The sequence below is a fragment of the Carettochelys insculpta genome, chromosome 23, assembly GCF_033958435.1.
Source record: "Carettochelys insculpta isolate YL-2023 chromosome 23, ASM3395843v1, whole genome shotgun sequence".
NCBI lineage: Eukaryota > Metazoa > Chordata > Testudines > Carettochelyidae > Carettochelys > Carettochelys insculpta.
This window is the reverse complement of record NC_134159.1, coordinates 11,375,348-11,391,755: the sequence shown is the minus strand read 5'-3', so window position 1 is coordinate 11,391,755 and position 16,408 is coordinate 11,375,348. Positions and strand designations below refer to the sequence as shown.

General features: G+C 47.1%; 1 long non-coding RNA gene across 1 annotated transcript; it reads left to right on the top strand.

Moving 5' to 3' along the window:
* LOC142001012 (uncharacterized) lies at positions 1-14,441 on the top strand. The gene is made up of 3 exons (XR_012642369.1): positions 1-673; positions 8,151-8,328; positions 9,048-14,441. It is a non-coding gene; the product is annotated as an uncharacterized LOC142001012 (long non-coding RNA).
* The last annotated feature ends 1,967 nt before the right edge of the window (positions 14,442-16,408 follow it).

Genomic DNA, 16,408 nt, shown 5'->3' with positions numbered 1-16,408 from the left:
ACAATCAACCATAACATGGGCCAATATTACATTATTGATATTAATAACTCAGTGTTTTAGGTGTGCTCTTTTTATTTAGTGTGTAATCTGTCCCAGGAAGAAAGAACATACTAATACATACAAAAATCAATCTGTACGGGCCGAAAATTATAGTTATGTGAACAAACAGCCTTTTCAGAGTGTAATTTTGAACCCGAAAGGGGTATACAATAATCTGTAGCAAAATACCTTGGAGAAAAGCTGCTAAAGATAAGCCGACACAACCCAGGGGCGGCGGATTTAGACAAAGCCACCTCGCGCGTGCAGTCTTTGACGGGGTGATTGTATCCGATAACAGACGCAGCACTGGCACTGGTGGGAAGGCGGCACGTGCGAGGCAGAGGGGATCTCTGTATCACCTCCCCTACATGCTGCCCTACGTGCCCCAGATCTCTTCCTTAGATAAACAAATCACCGCGCTCTACGGGCGCCTTGTCTAGGCAGGACGCAGCTCGGCGCGTAGCAGAAGCCGCCGGGAGGGAGGACGAGGCACTTGGGGGCCGAGCCCTTTCCCGTTACGGGCAGTCCGGGGGCCAAAGGGTTCGGGTCAGGCTGGAAACGCTGGTGGCAGACCGGCTGTCCCGCTGGGGCGGGAAGGTAAACGAGCGGGGCCCGGCAGCGGCCGCCTGGTGAGGTGAGGGCGCGGCGGGCCAGGCGGCGGACGCGGGACTGGGCCTCGGAGGTGGCCCAGAGACAAACGGGGCCTGTAGGCGCCTCAGGAGCGGGCCGCCGCTCTCAGCCCGATTACGCCGATGGCCAGCGCCGGGCCCTGCTTTTGGCGTGATTTGCACCCTGGGGCCGCTGGCCTCCTTCCTGGCCGCGCCGGCCGCCATTTTGTCGCCTCTGGACGCCTTGGGGTGGGCGAGCTGGGCGGCCATTTTGTGGAGCGCTGCAGCCTGAGGCGGCGGCGGCGCCTCCCGCTGTCGAGCTGCAGTACCGCGGAGCGGCCGGCGGGGGAGGCCGGGGGCGCTGCTTTCCCTGGGTGTGGCGTGGCTGGGGGAGGGCAAGGCTCCTGGCTTCTCCCGCCTCGTCCCTGCCGCAATCCTCCGGGGGCGCGCAGGGACGCGGCCTGTGAGGGCCGCCGCCCGAGGAGGGCGCGCTCAGCGGGAGGCAGTGCCGGGCCCGGCCGGCCACGAGAGTGACGGCGCCGGGCTGCGGCCCGGGGAGCGAGCCTCTCAGTCGGGGATAGGGCTTTGTCCTCCTTCCACCCATAACCCCCCGGCCTCCAATCGCTGCGCCGCCCCGCCCCCGTCACGGGGCTGCGCCGAGAGCGGTTGTGTGTTTCTGTGGATTTTAGGGGGAAAAAAAAAACAACAACCCACAACCGCCCCTCCCCCCCCGTCTGGGCGGTGGCGAGTTGTGCTCACGCGCGGCGAGCGGCGGGAGCGCAGCGCCGAGTTAATGCGAGGAAATGCGCCGGTGGGCTCGTGCAGTCCCTCTGCTGTCAGGGAAGGAAGGGGACTTAAGAGGCTGGGCTCGTGCATGTGAGAGCCTGGCTTGCGCTGCTGCCCTCGGAGTCCGTGTGTAGATGGGCACACACACATCCACACACGCCTGGTCTATAATTTGCGGCTGGGTGATATGGTCGCATAACAGCCTGCTCTAATTTAACGTCGTGGTACTTTAAAGACTGCCAAAATCATTTAATGGGTAATGAGCTTTCCTGGGGCAGACCCCCTTCTTCAGTTTTATAGACTTTCCAGTCCAGACCTGGATACATAGTGCAGAGGTCCAAAAAAATGTGCAATAAAAACTGAGGTTCGGGCTTGCAATTTATTGCAATTTTTTTTGGACCTCTATACTATATATCTGGGTCTGGACTGGAAATTTTATAGATCTGAAGAAGTGGGTCTGCTCCACAAAAAGGTCATCACCTAATAAATGATTTTGTTAGTCTTTAAACTACTACAGGGCGCCTCATTTGTTGGAATACAGACTCACATGGCTCCCCCTCTCTGTTACAATTTAACCTTGGTATTGAAACAAGCAGGCTTTAAAAGAAAAGTGCATTACCGGGTTGTCTGGGGACTTCTGTGCTTAGTGTGGTGCTATGGTCATCTTTAACTCGGTGTTTACGGTCCTTCTTCCCCACAACAGGAAGCTGAGGTGGTCTGAATTTTGCATTGTTTGGCATTGCTGTCTGGGTCCCAGCATGACTATATGTAAGGGTGAGGGAATGGGAGAATGTTTTGAAACAATGTGAGGGGAAAGCACAATGGTTATGCAAAAGAAAAATGGCTGATGGGGAGGGTGGATTCTGCAGACGACTTCTATCAAGATTACAGTTGGACTTCACACAACCAGACAAAGTACGCATTATCAGGACTGCACTTTTTTCATGTTGTGTTTCAGGCTGCAGTGCTAAGAAACCTCGCTATCTGAGCAGGTTAGATCATTATAAAGTCCGGTTGGATGGAAAGCTAGGGTATCAGATTAAGAATCACATGTCAGATCCAGCAAAGCTGGCACTGCAAAGTGTGCAATCTCTTACTGCACTGGTACTGTAATTGGGCCAGAGGGAAAATTCACTCTGGAAGGAAGATAGTATGTCTGCCTCAGATTTCTCTTGCATTAGTTCCAGTGCATTGCACCGTTAGAAACCCCAGGAGTGGGGATTTCTATATTGAGCTATTGTTTCAGTGAATTCTCCAGATAGTTACTCTGGTCTTTCCCCTTTTTAGCCCACGAGACTCAATTTTGATGCTGCCCTGGCATCTGCGTACCATTCCTGTAGGTAGAGGAATGGCCAGTTAACCTCATCTCAGTCCTCTGTTGTAATTTCCAATCACAGATCTCAGTTACCAATTCACTAGCATATATCACCACAAACTTTATCCTTTTGTGGTATAGTTGTGCAAAGCAGATTTCCATTACAAGCAGTGCCTGAAAGTAAATGGCTAAAATGGAAAGAATATCAAGAATATGACTTGCTCTCTACTGTAGTTTGCTTTTTACCTTTCTCTCAGCTGACAGAAGCAAAGTAGGCAATTTCCGTTGCTACTTCTGCTCTGCTACCACCATAATGAAATTTTTAAGTTACAAATCCTCAGGATAATGGTTATTTTTTACTATCACCCCCTTAAAAATATTTTCCCCCCACTGGATTTTCCTTAAAAAGTGAATTTAATTTTAAATGGCAATTATTGGATGTTGATTAAAAAGCTCTCAAAATTTTTTGTGCCAAATTTGACCAATATTTGTTCTTCCAGTGTTAGGGTGGATACAGTAATGACTTGTAAGGCCAGCTTATGTTGCTGGTATATTACCAGTAGCAAATGGGGCTCTGTTCAGATACAGTGCAATTAATGCAGTCCTACACAGACCCAGGGATCCACTGTTTGCAGCACCAAAACATTTAGTATCATGGGACTGATCTTGTTGCCAGGCAAGCTAGGGAAGTTTTCCCAGTGATCATACCCTCAGTATTAAGCTGGACTTAAATATTTATTATTTTCCTCTGCATGGAGAGAAATAATCAAGGTTCATAGATTCCTTCCTATTATGGTAGACTTGGGGAGGGCCCTGCACTGGAAACATTGCCAGAAGGCCAGTGGCAGGTTTACCTATGAAGTGCATTTCTGGTGTTCTAAACTGCTCTCACGCTCTCTGCTTGTGATTTTGGGTAAGCTACCCTATACAACCTTTCATGGAGCTTTGTGTGAGTACAGAAGAGGTCTGCCAGCATGTATCCAGTTTCTGGATCGTAGTCTCATGATCTGAGTGCACTTATTTTTATATTGCGAAGGCTCAGTTCTTACAAAGGAGTGCTGTGGATGAGAAAAAAAAATGTGCACTTTAAACATTACTCTTTTGAAAACATTCCCATCAGGCTGTGTAAGTTATGTAAGTCTCATAGTCAAGGCCCCAAGGACTCTGCAGTACACACAGACCAAATTCCATGGCCACAGTCCCTAAATTCCACAGCAGCAGCCTCCTCTCTATTCTGCAGCAAAGTTCATTTATTCTAGTGCTACAGAATTCCCATCCCTCCCTTCATCCTCTTCCTCTGCACAAACACACACAACTGCAGCCCAGCTGGAATTACTCCGAGATGAGCCATTTGTGGATTCTTTTTTAGCAATGATTGTTTGGAAGTGTATGCTCTTAGAGCAGTTTAGCTCTGTGCCCCAGGCCTCAGCTCCCAAGAGGACAGAAGACGTGAGAGTTTCCCTTGAGTTTGTCTATATAGCCCTCCGCAGATACAGAATTTGTATCAGCAGCCTTCTCTGCAAAAATGAGACAGGGACGTGAATACCTGCGGATTTTCAGGACTCTGTTCATCTAGGAAGGAGAAGCTTTTATTCGACTTCAGCCATTCACCTTCCTGGTTTTCTGGACTTTGGCTACTGTATTGTTCTGAGGCTACCTATAATATGGGCTCCATCTGCAACCTGGACTCAGCTCTGGCTTGCTAATCCTGATTCCACTGATCTGTGCATGTTCTGAAATGCAGTTTCCCATTATTGGGAAGCTGGTGAGTAATAGCCAGGCAAGGAGAGACAAAGCAAAACGAGGGATTCTTCAAATCCCACAGCAGAAAAGCTGATACCTGCAGCATCTTGGGGAAAATGTCAGATTTTGCACTTGCAAAATCCTTGTGTCCCCAGAAGCACATTAAGATTTACTAGGGCCTTGAGCACAAAGAACATAGCCCTCCTACCCTGGGGGCCCAGGAATGCCAAAACCTGGAAGGCTAGGAGGCTCACACTTGCCCACTTTTTCACATGGGTATAGTCAATGTCCCCTCTCGTTTTTGCATCCATATAAGAATACATTTTGTTACATGCCCCAAGGCATGTGCAGAGGTGTCCCACCAGTGGAAACACAGGCTGCAGGTACTCTGCTAATCAGCTGAGCAGTTTTTGAATCTCCCCTGGGTGGCCACCCCAGTGCTCAGCTTTCAGTGAACAATGGGTGTGTTAGCCTAGGGCAAGCGCAGAGCAGCAGCAACAGGAACCACACTTTGCAGCAGGGTGACCAGTTCCCTGCCAAGAAGTGCAGCCCCTGTTAATGATGCCAGCCTCTTTCTGGTGGGGGAATGAGATGGGCCTTAGCCTCCCATTCACAACAGGACCCCTTACCCTGTTCCGTCTCTTCCCTGCAAAGCTCCACCCCTTGGCCAGGTCAAAAGCTGGAGCCAGGCCCCGGTAAGAGCCCTGCAGGGTGCCTGATGCATTGTGATGAGCCCTGCACCTTCCATCTGCCCTTCATGCTGTACACAGGTCCCAGCTCTCGTGTGGGGGCCCCCAAATTAGCTAGAGACCAGTGGGTTTGTGTGGTAATGTGCCACTGGCTATCCACGGAACTCTGACAGAGATGCGTAGAGGAGGTCCCATGTCTGAGAGCCGTTGTACCCGTCTGTCTGCAGATTCAGGCAGGTGCCAGAGCATTGATTTATGCTTGGTTCACATCTTCAGAGTGATCACCTCAATGCGAAGGGCGAGTAAGTCAAACAAAGTGAGCTCAGGCTTTGGAGCCTAGCTCAGCAGCAAGTGTGAATGCCACAGCCAGTTCCCCAGGATTGCAAAATACCCAGAGCCCTGAAACCAGTGTTCAGGGTCACAGTACGGCACTGCAGGCAGCACAGTGGTAGATGTTAGACACCTCCATCATGCTAAAAGGTGCACACCTGCTTCACTTGCGCATCTGAGTCGTCCCATGAGCCAAGATAATGGAGGGCCCAAGGGGGAGCTATTGGAGAGCACGGCTAGATGAGAACAATCAAAAGTGAACAAATCAGAAAATGGGCAAGAGAGGTGGCGTCAGCCCAACCAATTTTGGAAGCCCAGAGGTCGGACCCAGATGGTGCCACTCTACCCTTGCACCAATCCCTGGATCCTGAGCTGTGCAGGATGACTTGAGCCACATATGCCTGGGGAATTACAGCATTCTGGAAATGAGCCAGTTCCAGTGACCAGAGAAATACCCAACCTGGCAGGGGACAGCACAGGGGAGAGGATGCAACATTAAGAGGAGTTCTCAGGCACCAATGTCATCAGACTGAATATCCTCCCCTTAGTTCTGATGAGCTGTTTGCACTGTCCCTTCCCCCCTTACTCAGACTCACTTCCCCAGCCCTGCATGTTCCCCTCTTCCCCTTCCATTCCCTTCATTGCCCTCGCCCTCTGCTTAGGTCTCTCCATTTAGTCAATCTCCCCCACTCCAAAAAGTCAAATCAATAAATAAACCACCAGGTGCCCTGCAAAAAATTTAGGATGCTGATTTTCTTTTTTGCAAAAAATCATTGCTGGGTTTGCTTGTATGCACTGTCCCCTCTCCTACCCATTGTCCATCGACTTCTCTGCAGTTGTACCATGCGTAGCACAATGGGCCCTCATTTTCAGTTGAGCCATAGACCCCACTGTAATTCAAACGGTACAGAATCATAATAAAGGGTGTTTCTGAATGGAAGCTTAGCATTAGCAGCCAGCTTTTCAGAAGGACTCTAATGCCAGTGGAGTCATTGGAAAGAGTCCCATTAATTGGAACCTTGGAGACCTCTGAGTAATGAGCACCACTGAAAAGCAGGCCTGTTCTTTTGGGGCATGGTCCGTGTGGGCAGTGCGTGGGCTGCAGCATGCTTTTGAAAATCTGGGTCTAAGTGCTGAGGCCACTGTATGTGTTTCCGGAATCACAGCACAATCCTTAAAAAGGAGCATTCTTTGTTCATGTGAAGGGAAGTGGAAGGGGAATTGTGCCTGACCTGGTAACAAACAGGTCATATGTAAAAGTAATGGAGTCATATGTCACACTCAGTATTATTCACATCTTTTCATTTAATTTTTAATGTTGGATCAATATTACTTCACACTGACAACTTGCAGACTGGACACATGTCTTCCATTAAACCTCCAACAGGGCTACAGCAAACAAGAAACAAGATGAAAGAAAAGAACTGGGGAGCGAAGAGGGTATTGGAGTAATGGAATTCCGTTGTGGATATTAAATACAGCTTTGTGCTGCTGGCAGCTCGCATGGTGTTTGGGTTTTTCCCAGATGAAGTGCAAGTGGTTTGATATTTTGACACAACAGAGAGGAGCATTAGCAAGGCCATCCCTACCTGCAGGGAGAGCAGCTGCTTCTTGGGGGGAGCATGCTGTGAGGGGAGAAATAGTGTATTGCGGGGGGCAGGGAGTTGCCAACTCTCCCAGACCAGACAGCATTTGCTGCAGGGGCTGGCAACCAAAATAGCAAGAAGAGCCATTTTTTCAAATTCAGTAAAAAACTCAATAATTCAAGAGCCACAGTGCATATGAATACAAGATAGTCCTTAATAACTTACATCAAACCATACTTTTTGTCACCTCTGTTTTAAGATCAGCACGCGCACAATGATTTGTAATGTGGTACATGTTTACTGCAGGACATTCACAAACTTTTTACGTATTCTATTTCCTCACACTTCATGTATGTTTGTACCACTGTCTTCCTGACTTTCACTCCCAAATCTTCACTCTCTCTGGAAGACTCTAGATGCTATCCACTTCCACCTGTGAAATATAGTAAGCCTAGAGAAACAACAATTATGTCTTTTCAAACAGATACACTGTTAATGTGAATTCATGTCAGTCAGCTGGGACATTTAATTATTTGTAGCATCTTAAGTATCCTCATAAAAATACATACTACTATTGTGAATTCATATCAATGAAACATGATATTTAATTATTTTCAGCATCCTAAGCATCCTGGTAAAGTTTTCAGCTTACCAATATTTTACCATGATTTCTGCTGCTGAATTTCTTTGGAGAGTAGGCTGTCATTTTCATTTTCAAGCAGGACTATAGACTTTCATCGTTCAGTTGGCTTCTCAGTTTGCTTTTTATGAATTAATACTGGAAAACATTTGCACAGGTAAGTAGATCCAAAGATGGAGAGGAAGAGATATGCATTTGATATCATGCTTCTATAGGCACCCAGTAAAGAGTTCCAAACTTCAAACAGAAGTTTCCAGATCTGAACAAGTAGGTCTGTCCTACCAAAACTCATCACCTAATAAAATATTTTGTTAGTCTTTAAAGTGCTACATGACTGCTTTTTTTGGTTTGTGAGGACATAGACTAACGTGGCTATGTCTGAAATGCCAAAGATAATTTTTCTTCTTTTTCCAGATCAAGCATGTCAGTCCATCTGTGCTGAAGTGCCAGGGTAGATTTCTGCCTTTCTAGATCTTCAAGATCAGTCTCCAAGCCTCTGAATTTAGAAGTCCACATGTCCTTCTCCTGCAAATCAGCCAATCCCACTCCTGCTTGGTCCACTCCTGTAAATGTTGAAGAGTTGAGTGCAGAGGTATCAGCTTTAGTGGCTTTCAACACAAATTACAGAGTTGCCTTTTCCTTTCTAAATTCCTGAAATTGTCCTGCAAAGGCTTTCCTTATTTCACAATCTCCTGAGCTGCCACAAAACTAACTACAGTTATCCTACTTGGTGATTTCACCCATTTAGTGAATGTGTTCTTACTTTGGTCTGGTTTGCATAGTAGCTCCTCCACAGCTTTTTTTTCTGGCACCTCCAGCTGGATACTGTTTGGCAAAAGTAGTGTTTTTTGAGAAACCGCCTCTTGAGGTTGCATTTTTTGTTGCTGGCAAATTTCTCATTGCAAATGAGACATAAAGGGAGCCCAGCTTAACTCAGTATAAATACGAAGGATTGGGTCCATTCAGTCTGAAATTCATCTTCGATTTTCCTCTTTTTTGAAGCCATTCCAACCCCGCTTTAATATAAGCCAATTTTAATTCTTGTTTAATTTCCATTTTCTTTCTTCAAATCTGTGTTGCCCTTCACAGCAGTAATGCCACAAGCTTCTTTCTCCTTTTTAAAATCAAGACTTCATTAGCTACACAATCAAAATACGGATACAGTATCATATCCCACAATGCATTGCACATATTAAAGGGGGAGTTACCCAGCATTTCGAGATAACCTGTCATTTGTTCATTTTTGGGATCTTTGATGTTCACCATTATCACAAATAATCAGGAGAGTTTTTTTTCACTTTGCACTTATAGCATCAGGAGCAACAAAGAAGTCCTTAAAAAGCTGCGTGCAGCTCCGGAGCTGCAGGTTGCAGACGCATGATATGCTGCAATGGCATCCAGTCTGGGAGAGCTGGCAACCTGGAGCAGGACAGAGAGGGCCACTCATTTGCAGCCTCAGGGCAGCTGACAGGAGGTGCAGGTAGTGGTGGGTAGAGTGAGCACCGGCCAGAGGAGCAGCAAACAGCCTCACTAATGGCCAGAAAAAAGTGTTGCTTTGAAGGGAAGCTCCGCCCCTGCTGAGGGGTGGGGATGCCCATGCTGGACTGTGTAGGGCATGAGCACTGCTAGGAACGGTCCTGCCAGTACTCCTCTCTCTTTGGTCAAATACCAAACTGCCACTTCTCTCCATCTGGCTGTACAACTGCCTCCTGCTCCTCCAGCGTCCTCTGGCCTGCGCAGCTCACCATGCCTGGTGAGCAGGGGCTGGTCGCAGCCCACAGGGGAGGAGGTGGTTGGGGGATGGGGGCTTTTGGAGCCCCAGCACTGCGTCTGTGTGGGGTGGACGGCCACCAGAGCCAGAGCTGCCTGCAGTCCCATCCCTAGGCATAGGCAGAATAGGGTATCACTACTACTACTAGCCCAAATGTAGTGGTGCCCCAAGGCAGTAGCGTATGCCTGGGACAGCCCTGAGTGATGGGTTGTCCACTTGTTCATTAAATGTTTGCTAAATAACATGATCCAGTCCCTCACTGTACCCTGATTACTGTGTCGTGCTATGGGATGTCTCATGGGCATGATGCAAAGCAGAGCTGCTGTGACAATTCTACCTAGAGGGGTTTATACGTACGCAGTTTTACTGTCGTCGCTCATCCTTAGTTCCAGTTTGGGATTCCAAGACACTTGAAAGGCTTATGTGAACACACACCGCTATGGAACCCTCCTCGCATTCATTCAATATCTGCCTTGCTCCAGAAATGCAAACACTTCTCACGCAGAGATCGCACACTGCTTGGTACCAGCTGCCAATTAACCATCCAGCCATTGATCACTCCCCGTTGGTCACTTCCCTGGCTGTTCCTCTTGTTCCCCACTGCTCCTTACAGAGAGCCCAGATTGCTGTTTACTGAGCCACCGGGGGATTAGAAGAACCCTCACACTATACTTTAAATCCAGTAGATGCATCTGACGGAGCAGGTCTTTGCCCATGAAAGCTTGTGCTCCAAAATATCTATTAGTCTATAAGGTGCCACAGGACTTCTTGTTGTTTTTAAATCCAGGGGATGGCATGTGCTATGGACCTGCCAAAAAGAACATATGAACGGTCATACTGGGTCAGACCAAAGGTCCATCTAGCTCAGTATCTTTTCTTACGACGGTGGCCAAGTGCTTCAGAGGGAATGAGCAGAACAGATAATCGTATAGTATCAACCTATTGCTGGCTTTTGAGGTACAGAGGCTAGGGAGCCATCCATGCCCATCTTTGCTAATAGCCATTGTTGACCTAACCTGAATGAATATATCTCGTTCTATTTTTAATCCTGCCCTTTATATGAATCCACCCTTTGTTTCCGCTCATCTGACTGGCGGCCCTGACAATGCTCTCAGGCTCATGCAATGATCTTTTGTTTACTTTAATGACAAGTCTTTTGTTAACTGCTCTGCCTCTGGTTATAAGCAGGCTGCCTGCCCTGAAGCCTGTGCTGCTCCCTGCTTTCGAACTCATTGAATATCCCACTCAGGCTGTGTTGCAGTTCAGAGCTCTGCCTGGGGCTGGGATGAGCAGACCCCAGTACAAAATTCATGGTGCCCCTGCACTGGTGTTAGGGCATTTTGCTTTTTATCGTTTTTCTGCGTGAGTTCACTTGAAAGCATTCACCTGAGGTGCAAAACCTGCAGACTTCTGTCCGCTGCTGTGGTGATCAACACTCCCATAACACACTTGTCAAGAGCCCTGTGCCTTACACGTAGCTGTCATGATGTGGTGCCCCTCAGCCCAGGCCTCAGATGTCCCAACATGTTTGTGGGTGAAACCATTCATGAAACTCTCAAATAAATTCAGACAGAAAAATGATTAAACAATATGCATTCTGTAGGGTGACTGCATTGCCTATGGCGAATACGGGACACCAGCCTCGGGGGATGGGGGAGTCCCATGTCGAGACTCCTCAGCAATGGGGGTTGCTGCCTCATGGTGAGGCACAGGATGGGGGCTCTTCAACCTCCCAATTAAGGGGAGAGGAGGACGGAGGCTCCACAACCTCCAGGTGAGGGGGAGGGGGCTAAGAATAGGGGTTTTGTAGCTTCCCACCAGGGAGCACAGGGAATGCGGCAGCTGCCCTGCGGGAGGGGTTCCTGACAGCAGGGTCTGCTGTGCTATGGAGGAGCTGTCCCAGAGCAGCAGCTGCCCCCCTGAGGCATGGGATGCCAGGGAATGAGGCAGCCACCCCATGGAGGGGCTCCCTGGCAGCAGGAGCTGCTTCCCCTAGCCATGGGGCACCAGGGAATGAGGCTGCTGCCCAGTGGCGGAGCTCACTGGCAATGTGGGCTGCTGCTGTGGGGTGCCAGGGAATGGGACAACTGTCCCACAGAGGAGCTCCCCTGCAGCAGGCACTGCTGCCCCGAGGCAGGGCCCTGGGGAAGTGGGCAGCCACCCAGCAGAGGAGTTCCCTGGCAGCAGGGGCTGCCACCTCAAGACACCAGGTGCCGGGGAAGAGAAGCCCCATAAAATACGGACAATTTGCCCATTTGCCAAAAAAATTTGGGATGCCCGTGAAACAGCTTAAATAAGAGACTGTCCCGGAAGAAATGGGTTGGGTGATCAACCTGGCATTCTGTGACTTGTGGGTGAGCACTTTTCACAATCACTACAAATTGTCCTAAAGAAAAACTGCACAACGCCTCCCAAAGACAAGCCTGGGAGCTTAAATGCATAACTCTGCTCGACTCTGAAACAACATGGGCTTAACCAGACATTGTCTTTATGACTCAATACAACAATTTGTAACCTACCACTGCGGAGGTACTAATTGCCCACATTGTTTTAAGTAGTTTCCTGGAACAGGTAATGGTTAACACCCTTTGCCTTCTGCAGACCTGATGATGAGCTCTGTGGTGCTTGAAAGCTTTCCTCTTCCACCCAGAAGCTGGTCTAATAACACATACTACCTCACCCATCTGGTGTCTTTTGTATGGCTGTAGATCACAGTTACATGGAACCTGCTGGACTCACTGATTAACCAAATAGTAAAACATCTATTAATAATTTATTACTTCTCTACTCATTATTTATAAATGTTCATTTAATATGAAGCATAATTCAGAAAAGACAACTTAAAGGGACACTGTAAATTTGAAGTCTATTTTTTAAGCATTCAAAGGCTTATCCAGTGCTCTAGCTGCCTAAGTCCTACCAGGGGTGGATTGTTTTTGAAGGGAGGGTAGTTTTGCAATAGTTTTCCAGTTCAGTGTTTTTGTGCCTCTTGTTGATGTGTGAAAGACCCACACAAGCAAACATACAAACAAGGGACTTTAAATGTGCACAGTGTAGCTTGATTCTGTATAGGCAGGTGTAAAGCATAAAGGTATGCTGAGGAAAAACAGGGAGATATTAGTGAAGTAAGGTTATCTTTGTGTTGCATCATTGTAGTTGTTCTTTGGAACGACAGAAAGTACAAAGATTCAGACAGAGGTGTGACATCTTTGATAATACACAGAAATCACACTGACAACTGTCTGTCTCCTCCATAATTTGGTACACAGTATATAGCTGTTGAAGAAAGGTTGCTAGAAAAAAAAAAATCATTCATCTGTGTACATAACCAGTGTTTTGGCTGCAGTTTGGTTTTCTCCATTAGAAGAAAATAAAATGCTTTTGCTGACCTCTAGTGGTTGTGAAAATATTAGGGATGGCTCAAAACCAAGATGCACTTTTAAAACAAAGCAAGAAGAAATGTATTTTTTAAAATTTATTACACTTAAATAGCACCTTTCACCCAAAAAGCTCAAACAGAAAACTCCAAGCACCCAATCAGTGGTTCTGGAACACCAGTGCTGAGGGCCTGACAATCACTGAACCAAACTGTAAACCTATACATAGTGGAAACCACTTGAAGCACCTGTAGCTCAAATATCTAGTGCGGAGGTTCCCAACCTTTTCTGTAGTGCAGACCCCCCAGTTATCCCCCAAACAGTTCAAGGGCCCCCAATCAGCCCCCACAACCATTTGCAGACCCCCCCATCAAAGCCAATTCTACTTACTATGTACACTTGATTAAATGAAAAAGGAAACCACAACACAGCTTTTCAGACTATTAATATTAACTATTAACATTATTGGAAGAGATTTAATGTAAAATAATAATGGATTAGACCTTTGCAATTTATGTCAAAATTCTTTTCTGTGATCATTTTTGTTTACCTTTTATTTTTTTCCACAGACCCCCTGCAATATCCTCATAGAGCCTTGGTGGGCCATGGACCCCAGGTTGCAAACCAATGGTCTAGTGCACACAGTAGAATTTTATGCAGATCTAAAATTCACATCTGCATTTTTATCCACAAAAGTGAGCCCCAAGTATTTGCCTCCATATCCACAAATGCCCAGTACCCATGGGTGTAAAGCAGATATCCACAACTCTGTAGCGGGGTCTGGCTACAAAATTTATATCAGCAGCTGTATCCATAAAAATGAGCCGTGAATCGCCACATCTGCAAGTGCAGATACCCACAGATACGAAGTGGATATCCGTGGCTCTGCAGGGCTCTAAATGTTAACCTCAGCACAGTTCCAGAGGGGCAAGACCTGTTTTGGAATCTGATGTCCCGCCCCCCAGTTCACCACAGTAGCTGAGCATCTTTCAAGTGTACATTGTGTGTGTCAACTGCAGCATGTTTTAGAGCCCAGCTCCATTGACCTGGGCTCACAGAGCTTGCACTGCAGTATGGACTTTCCTCTGAGACCCTTCCCCTTCGCTGCGTTTCAGAGGCCAAACTCCAGTCACCCCCCAACCCACTTTTGTCAGTTAACCATTTACTTAATTAAATGGGATTTTACATCCCTAGCTCCAGCCCAAACAGGTATTTTAAACCCTACAGCATGAATCCCAGGAAACCAAGTCACTTGACCCACTGTACTCACTGGTCCAGGTCTTTTTTCACTGTGTAGACACACCCTAAGCTACTAACATCTGTACTGTATTGTTTGATCTCCTGTGCCTTTTATTGGCTTCTAGTACAGTGTTTCTCAAACTATTTTTATATACAGAGCCCCGTTTCAAAACAAAATTATAAGTAACCCCCCTCCTTGACTGCTCTCATGCACCCCTAAGGGTACAAATAACACCAGGGCTATGTCTACACTAGTCTGCACCTTTCAAAAGGGGGATGCTAATGAAACACTTCAGGATATGCTAACGAGTCACTGCATATTCATTGCAGCACCTCTTTGGCATATCTCAAAGTGTCTTATTAGCATCCCCCTTTTGAAGCGGGGGTGGGGCTAGTATAGACATAGCCCAGTTGAGAAATATGGTCCTAAGGTAATCTATGCTCTTGAAACAAGTGTCATTCAACCTTTCCAGATGACTGTCCCCTTTTCAGGACTCAGCTTTGTTTACATACCACCAGGTTACACCTCACTTAAAAATGACTTACTTACAAAAACATGCAAAAAATATTGCAGAAGTTGACTAATGAAAACTTGCTGACTTTCTCCCATCTTATCATCAAATAAACGAATTGAAATAGAAATAGTGTACTCACATTTCAGCTTCAGGCATATGAAGCAGTAGAGACAAGTTTGAGTGAACTTTTAGATTGTACTGACTTTACTATTGTTTTTATGTAGCCTGGTGTACAACTAGGCAACCATCTAGATGAGTTGATGTACCCCCCCCCGGAAGACCTCAGTGTACCCCCAAGGATACATGTGCCCCTGGGTGAGAAACAGTGCTTGTGGGGGAGAGGAGTGTGTGTGCAGTGGCGTGTGTTGATATGGCAGATGGCCACACAGCTCTGTGTTACAGTAGAGAAGGCAGGGTGGAAAATGTACCTAGCACTTGGAATGGAAGTGAGGGGGAGGTTTGGATTGGTCCTTAATTTCTGCGGACTCCCAGGTGTTTGTGAGAGCTCTGAGTGCTGTGAATGAAAGGAATGTCACCGAGCCCAAGCCATCCGCCGTGAGATAGGAACGAGGAGCTTAATGGTAACGCTTTAGCTTTCACTGTGCTTGGAACACACTGGGGAGCATAAACACTCTGGGACAAGGATTGTCTTTTTTTCTGGGTTTGTATGCACCTGGCATAATGGGTGACTTGAAGCTCCCAGGCACTAGTACAATAATAATAATAATAATAATAATACAAAGCTGTCACCTTTGACATGGTAGCAGAGTTTACTGCATCTTGCACATGAATCCATAGCCATATGCTCATGACACGTTCTATCACGGCTGGACTCTTGACATTTCATTTCAGAGCACAAATACAAGAAAAGGACCATTTAATGTTGAGTTCTCCAGCTGCATCATTTGAAAACAATGTCTCCAAAGTGAAGCTGGTATCCAAATAAATGGAATGTGCTGTAATTTTCTGTTTTCTCCTTGAAAGACCAGCGTCAGTAAGGAGAACATAGTAGATTGCATACCAATATCTAATTAAACCAATTCTTAGTGAGGAGTAAATATGCCCCTGGATAGAGTAAGTAACAATGTTTTTACTAATTCCTGTGCCTCCCCCACCTCACTGTGGTGAAGGCTGCACTATAGATTCATGGAGAAATGAAGAGGGACACACTTTTATGTCACTCAGAATATAACTACAGCCATAAACCAGGGCAGATCCCTTGTTAGTACAAACTGTCCGCATCTTTGGAATGTTGACAGTTCACACCAACTGGGAGCTGCCCCATGTACTTCAAATAACACACAGCAAGGTCACCAGGCTGACTTAGCAGAGGCTTACTCAGTGCTGTGGAGAGACTTGCTGACCCCTTGGGCACGGTGAGAGGAGGGGCCTCAGGTAGAAGGGGCAGGGCTGGACCCAGCCTCCCCCAGCCAGCCCTTCAGTGGCACCTGGACCAGGCTGTGGAGCTCCAGTGGTGATTTAAAGGGCTCAGGGCTCTGGCCATTACCACAGTAGTGGTGCCAGGAGCCCTGGGCCATGTTAAATTGCCAGGCCCCAGGGCAGCTGTCTCCTTTGCCTTCCCCTTGATGGCCCTGGACTTAGCAATGGAAGAGGTCCACCAAACTCAGTGGGGTTTATGAAAATTCCTCCTCCCATCACGGGTGAGTAGGGCAAGATTAACGACAACCCACATGTGAAAAAGAAAGGGGGTTTGGGTCTTCCCCCTTTTTTTAGTTTCTTTGCAACAAAGCACATAAAGGAGCTCTCCGA